The sequence below is a fragment of the Cupressus sempervirens genome, chromosome 10 (assembly GCF_028749045.1).
Source record: "Cupressus sempervirens isolate cs-2001-9-10 chromosome 10, ASM2874904v1, whole genome shotgun sequence".
In the NCBI taxonomy this organism is placed as follows: domain Eukaryota; kingdom Viridiplantae; phylum Streptophyta; class Pinopsida; order Cupressales; family Cupressaceae; genus Cupressus; species Cupressus sempervirens.
Window position 1 is genome coordinate 779,969,227 of NC_143127.1, and position 7,426 is coordinate 779,976,652.

The window sequence follows — 7,426 nt, forward strand, 5'->3', positions numbered from 1 at the left end:
TCCAATAACCATGTCATGGCCATATCTTGGCAACTAGCTTATAATAATTAGAAGAAGAGAGACTGATAAGAATGATAAAAATTAGTCTACTAATAGGTTCTTATGATTCATCAGTGATCAAGTCGTTGGAACATAAATAAGGAAATACTTCCTTATGCTTTCTTCTTAGATGATCAAGGAGCATATCACTCCATTTGTGATTGTTTCTTTTTGTCAACCTGGGTCTAATGCCATGTTGACATGTGGAACAATACTCCTCTTCCATGATGGACCAATCAATGTAACCTACAAAAATGTAAAAAAATTAATGAATGAATGAACCCCCCCCCTAATGTATGATTTAGGCACTTGATAGCCACTTGCCAATTTAGGGCCTATTTTTGAAAGTAGTATTTATATCTACATAACATATAATATAATTACAAATTTGGAAAGTAGACAAAAAAAATGCACTTTCAAAAAAAATGGAACCTAATTTGGAGTCTAGATGAGCCCATATTAAGCATTTTAAGTGACAAAAATTGAAATTTGCAAGTTGCAGAAAAATTCTAGAATTAAGATATCAAACCACCTACACCAATGTGTAGATAAGTATTTCTACCCCAACAAAAAAAGAATTGCTCGCAAAAAGGAGTCCAAGTGAGGGAGATATCGTTGTTTGAAAATTGTTGCTACTATTATTTTTTTTGAACTACCACTGTGTCTCCAAGAAACAAATGGCTCTAGATTTTGCCTTAGATGTTCAATTTGGATGAAACAAAATCCAATTTGGGAGTTTTTGGACCTTTTGAATGTGATGCAAATATTTGATTTGCACCAGCAAACTTCAATCTTCACCTCCAAAACAATATCTCCTATGGCCCAATGGCCAAAAAATTATTGAAAAATAATGCAAATCCAAAAAGAATAGTAGAGATGTAGATGAAAAAAATACAAACCTGAAAATTAAATTTACAAATCTGAAATGATCATACTAATGCTGCAAATTGGCACTTTAGGTGTCGGTTTGCAAAAAAAATTGCCTCACAATCAACTTTTTCCTAGGGTAGGCCAACTTTATAGTCAATTTTCACCAAATCAGCATTCTAGACACAATGGTGAAGTCAGATCTAGCTCTAGACACTCCCAATTTTTGCAGTACTCTAGATTAAGGTTGAGGTACCGAAGCAACAATGCTCTCGAATGGCTATGTGATGAGAAAATCTCCAAGCTCGGATACCATGTAAGAATTTACCTTAGGGAAAAATTCACCCAGGAACTAAGAACTCAAACAAAAGCACAATGTAGACCAAAAAATGGATATGATCAATTAATCAGAGTATTTCCTAATACATTGCTTTGTTTAGTATATGATGTGCAAACACACTAGGAGTGCCTGTATATAAAGGCCTATTAGGAAGCACCCAGAATGTCTCTAGAAAGAACCGAGAGATAAGATAAGCATCATGACAACTAAGGACGTGCCTTATCCATTATTCTAGATGAGTGGATAATAATGACAAGGTTGTAGACACCATGTACATAATTAGTGTGCTAACTCCTATGTTGTAGACAACGTGTGCATAAAAGAGGTGTAGACTCATGTTGAAAACATGACAACTCACAAGAGTATGCATACTCCTAGGTGGCTAATAAATAAATAATAAAAAATATGCATTAACCTAAGTAAACTTAAGTAAGTGTAAATAGTGAATAATTATTTACACTAGAAAAAATAAACTAATTTATGCACATTCAAAGCGCATCAATAATATAACCATATTTTATATATCAATCTATAATGATGTCATGTTGAATACGAGTCATCTTATAAACTATATTGATGCCATGCTCTAATGAAGTTTTCTAAAAAGGAAAAAATGTTTTGTTTGCCTAGTCTTAGGTTAGTTATGTCACATTAATTTTTGTATAGTTGATTAATAATTAGAAAATAAATTAACATCAATAACATTGGGAACAATGTTTTATTTAATAATTTTTATTTATTCAATATTAATTTAGATATGGGAGAGTTGTTGTTTCCTAATAAATTTAAATATGTAAGGGTGAAACTGGAGATTCCTATCCCCATCTCTTACCTTGCAGTACCCTATTGAGATGGGGTATTATATTTTTATGTAGTATTATTAGCGTTTGGGCCTTTTATCTATCAAAGAAAAAATAAATGTTAATATTAATTATATTTTAGATTCTTCTTTAGATATCAATTTTAATAAATTCAACAATTATTTTTTATTTTTTATTTAACTGCTTATTAATTTAATAAACTTATAATTTTATCACTAATTATTTTTATTAATATTTAAATTTGATTTATATATACTACACTGTCAAATATGAGAGGCTTTCAAGAAAATGTAATTGCCATTGGTAGAACCAAAATCTAAAGACTGTGCCAACATCCTTCCTAGGTTGCCTCACAATGGGAGCTTATTGACATCCATCAATTACCTTAAAAAATACATACATGCAAAGTCTCCAAGCATAGGCAAGACATGTGCATTGTTGACCATAATTCCTCAAAAAAATGTCATTTTATGGAATGCCATGACTATAGGATATGGAAGATGAACACTCATAGACAAGGCACAGAAGCATATTAGCATAGAAATGTTTGATCTCATAATCTTTCATTTTCCACTTGAAGTACTATTTATGAATGTTTCTAATAATTATCCTACTAGTAATTACTTTCAGTACCCACATGGTGAGACAAATTGGAGAGGAAATCTTTTAATGGAAATAAGAGGTTTTTGTTATGTTTTCAAACTAAAGATTTTTTTATTATTTGATAAGTTTCTTTTCATAAATGTCTTTGAAAGGAATACATATACTACAAAGTACAAATGTGAGATTTTGAATAGTCATGGCCTAGGTTTTCTTTTATTTTTCCTTTGACTTTATGGCATGTAACATTGTGTGTTTTAGAGTTCTTGACATGTGTACAATTTTGAGTTTTGTGGGAAATGTTGACTTTGGTATTCTTCCACATGTTGGAGGTTTTTAAGTATTTAGTGTTGTGCGTCTCCAATAATGATAATCTAATAATATAGATAGATAGCAATGTCCTCATAATTTTCTACAACCTTTAAAGGAATCACCATATAAGAGGGAAAATAACATCATTACATAGAATTTGAAACTTCTAAAGTGAACCAACCAAAATAGAGAGAACAATAATCATTTTTGTAAAAAGGACTTTAAGGAATTATTATTTTTAAACCTCTAAAAATATTCTATTTTGATTGGGAAAAATCAAACAAGAGAACAAAATATTTCACAAAATTTTGAAAAAAACTTATGTACTTCCAAATAGCAGATGGAAGGAAAATTCTGATACATTAATTACACATAAACAAACCATAAGGAATGAAATCACTAGAAAATGTTTCACGCTGAAAAACAAAAGAGAGTGTAGTTTACTCAAAGAAATGCAAACTAGCAATCATTAAAAGTTTGAGATCTTTTACTCACTAATAACTATACGTATACCATTCTCAAACAAATTTTAAAAATTAAAACATTTTATAATAGTTGATGATATAAGTTATACTAATTTTTTAAATTCTAGGAGAAAGGTAATTTAAGTTAACAAAAGTATCTCATGTATTTTTTATTAACATACTAAGTTGTAAAAGAAGATTAAATATATAGTTATACTAGTTAAATCAATCACAAATAGTATTTACACATTGTATTTGTTGACTAAAAAGTTAAATAAGAAGTTAAACTAATAAAATCAATTTCAAATATGAGGGTTCATGGGAGTTGGCCTTGTCCTCAAGATGCTAGTGATTTTTGGTTTAGTCATTCTTATTATTAGTTCTCTTTAGGCTTAAATGCTTCTACTATGTCTTTTTGGCTATTGTGAATACAATCTTAATTGTGCTAGCATTTGGAATCATTTTCCTCATATGACTTTTCTAGGTTAGCGTTTCTATTATTTATGATTTTTCTACTCACTGGTTTAAGGGATTCTAACTTTATGCCAACTCTTCATATACAATTGAGTGGGATTTTGGTCATTATTTGATTTGATTCTATTGTCAAATATGATTACTTTCCATATCAAGTATTATATTGCTTTTTATATTCAATCTTATTTCCTCTAAACATATGTATTTACCTTTCACTATTTCTTACTCTCAATGACATCACACTATAGGCAGGAAATTTTATGCTTGTGCCCCTTATTAAAAAAATACAATTTGTAGAATCATTATCATGAATACGGAGTGCTAGACTTATGGTCACTCTTTTTCAATAATATTTTCCACTTTTATTTTGCTTTTGGTGGAGTCCACATAGGATGCTCTTTGATTCTATGAAATATTCCTATTATTATTCACCCCCATGCCATCCGTTTGGATTGGTATTTTATACCGCAACTATTTTTATTTTTATTTTTATGGAGGGTTCAAAACTGTGAGGCAGCCCAGCGAAGGCACAAGACCTGCAAGCTACCAACCAGTGAAGGCCACCATTTGAAGATTTAGGAACTCAAAACGAACTCAAGCCATGTCGTCATTGATTGAGAAACTAGTGATATTAAGATTCGAAATGGTATAAGCCAATTTCAACCCATCAAACAAATTCGCTTCGTCAGGCGTGGCGAAAGAGATTGGGGCCCGGGGTCGGTAGGAAAACATTTTCTTTTGCGTGGGAAATACGCTGCTTCAAATGTTTCAATTTTTTAAGGAAGAAAATCCGATCGAATAAGTAAAGGCGAACGAATTCGGTTGGGTAGATTCGTTTTGGTGTGCAAAGATGAATAGAAGAGAGACCTCGCAAAGCTCCTCGCTTCCCATGGCCTCACCGTCAGTTATGTCACAACACCTGCAAACGTCTCACGCCTGCAGGGCTACCTTGATAAAGCCCCTGATAATGACGCTCTCGATATTCGCCTGATTGCCCTTCCCCCTCCCCTCGTGGAAGAAGGTCTTATATTCCAACTCGCAATGAAGCTTCAAGACCCTTTTGACATTTGGATGGAGCATCAATTTCACCACCAAACAGTAGCAGCTCCTGTTCGTATTGTCTACGATATATTTATGGGCTGGGCTGTCGACACCGCCCAAAAATTCAACATTGCCAGTTTTCTGTTCAACACCTACGGAGCCTTCGCAACGAGTCTGCTGTATTCCCTTTCGTGTTCAATGCTTGACAACGGCTTGATGAAAGATGAGGAGGACGAGAGCCTCGTGGTGAGCTTCAATATGCCGCGTACCGTCAGTGTTACCTAGATATTGGCAAAGGATCGGGAATGCTGGTCAATACTTTCCATGCGCTCGAGCCTTTGTATGTCCAGCACTTGAAAGCCTTGACCGCTAAACCAGTTTGGGCAATAGACCCTGTAAATCCCCAATTCGTATAGAGGGGAATATTATGTTTACCTAGAGGAGCGGAAAATATTATGACGCGAGGGAAAATGGCGGACATCAATGAAAAAGAGCTGGTTTCCTGGTTGGATTCCTGTAGTCCGCGCTCTGTAATTTATGTTTCGTTTGGAAGCTTTATTACCTTGCCCAAAGAGCAAACACATGCCTTGGCCAGAGGTCTGGAAGCCAGTGAACAGCCATTTGTATGGACTATTAAAGTAACCCCAAAGAAGGAACCAGCGTCTTCAAGTTTTGATTCAATAACTGATCAAATTAGCGCATTTCTGCCAGGGGGCTTTGTGGAGCGAACGAAAGGGAGAGGGTTAATCATATGCGATTGGGCACCCCAACCGGTAATTCCTTCTCATCCCTCGGTGGGTGCCTTCATAAGCCACTGCGGATGGAATTATTCGCTGGAGAGCGTTTCTCTTGGTGTTCCAATTCTTGCATGACCCATGTCTGGAGATCAGCACTTCAATTCTAAGCTTTTTGCTGAGTTGGCCGTTGGAATCCAGTTTTGCAAATAAAGGCGAGATTCCGAAAGAGGAAAGTATAAAGAAGGCTATCACAATGGTTCTGCTTGGAGACAAACGAGAAGAGATGAGAGAGAGCGCTGAAAATTTGAAGTTGATGGCATCAGATGCTGTCAAGCTGGAAGGATCTTCTGCCACAGATTTGAGAGCTTTTCTGAGTGAGATGCACAAGTTAAATATCAGATCAAGAAAAGATAAGGAGGAGAGGGAATCTGACTCTTGATTAGAAATCTCGAGTAAAACTTCTATCACTTTTCTAAATAATGGTTCTCTACCGTAGTCTGGTTTCAATTTTCCGTTCCGTTGTCTCTAATATGTTCAACCTAAATTTTATGCAGCACTATTAATGAGTCCCTGGCCCTGCCTTGCAGAGACCCTACCTTTTGCTATGTACCATCTTTTACCCTTGCAAACTTTGCGAAGCTACATATAAAATGAATGGATTTTGTGGTTTCTTGAGGATAGATAATTGTGGAAGCAATAGAATGTTTCTATGTAAATTACTTCGGTAAAATCTTTAGGAAATGGCATAAAATGCTTGTAAATGCCATCTCGATTTGATTCCCCAGCATGACATGGGATGCGATTTTTGTAAAAAAAGGGTTTTTCTATTAACATCTGGAATCTTGCTGGATCTTCTTTTTTCTCGAAATATGACAATTTAAGTTTTGGATACATAAGTGCAGAGCTTTTAATTGACAATGTTTTCCCATAGAAGGGTCTTTGACATTTTTTCTTACTTCTTGTTCCTCTTGTTTCTTTTAAATAGTGTATCTACTTAGGGTTTTCTGTATGGAATATAATGGATGAATCTCTGGCCTTTCTGAATTTTCTGATATTGGGATTACAATTGTTAGGGTATGTTTGTCACTAAAATTCAGTATACTATGAATGTCTTTTAAGTGCTCTATGCATTAAAAAAAATAGTGGATAAACATGCAAGTTTTTGGTTTGATTACTTTGTCCAATGATTTCAGATTAATTGATATTCCTAAAAGTTTTTCTTCACAAGGTAAAATCAGGTTTTTCTTGACACAAGTCTAAAATTCCATTAAAATCGCTGGGCTAATTCCAAAACTTTTTGAAGTTTCTCTTTGAAATAGTGTAATTTTGGACTCAAGAAATGGATGGTAAAGATCTTTTGGATTTTTTTCATCAATTTTGCATCATTTTCAATGTTTATGGCTCCTCAGTGGCAACAAAGTTAAAGAGATGATATGTCTTAATGATTACAAACTCACTACTTAACTCATGATTCAAGCATTACCAACTCAAATACTTAAGAGAGGAAAGATAGTACTAGAACACAAATACAAAAACATTTAAGACACCAATGAATTTATTATTAATATTAATATTAGTATTAATTAGTTGATATTGTTGGGTGATGCGGCGCGCTCCCCTACCCACAGGTGGTTAATTATGTGGTGTTCCATGTTCACTAACAGTCATGGCTTTTGGTGCAACGGCAAATGGGACCCACAATTGGTATCAGAGCCTGGTTTTGGCTTGGTC

General features: G+C 34.2%; 1 pseudogene; it reads left to right on the forward strand.

The window, feature by feature from the left end:
- Positions 1-2,097: 2,097 nt before the first annotated feature.
- Positions 2,098-6,282, forward strand: LOC149536197 (UDP-glycosyltransferase 73B4-like; annotated as a pseudogene).
- The last annotated feature ends 1,144 nt before the right edge of the window (positions 6,283-7,426 follow it).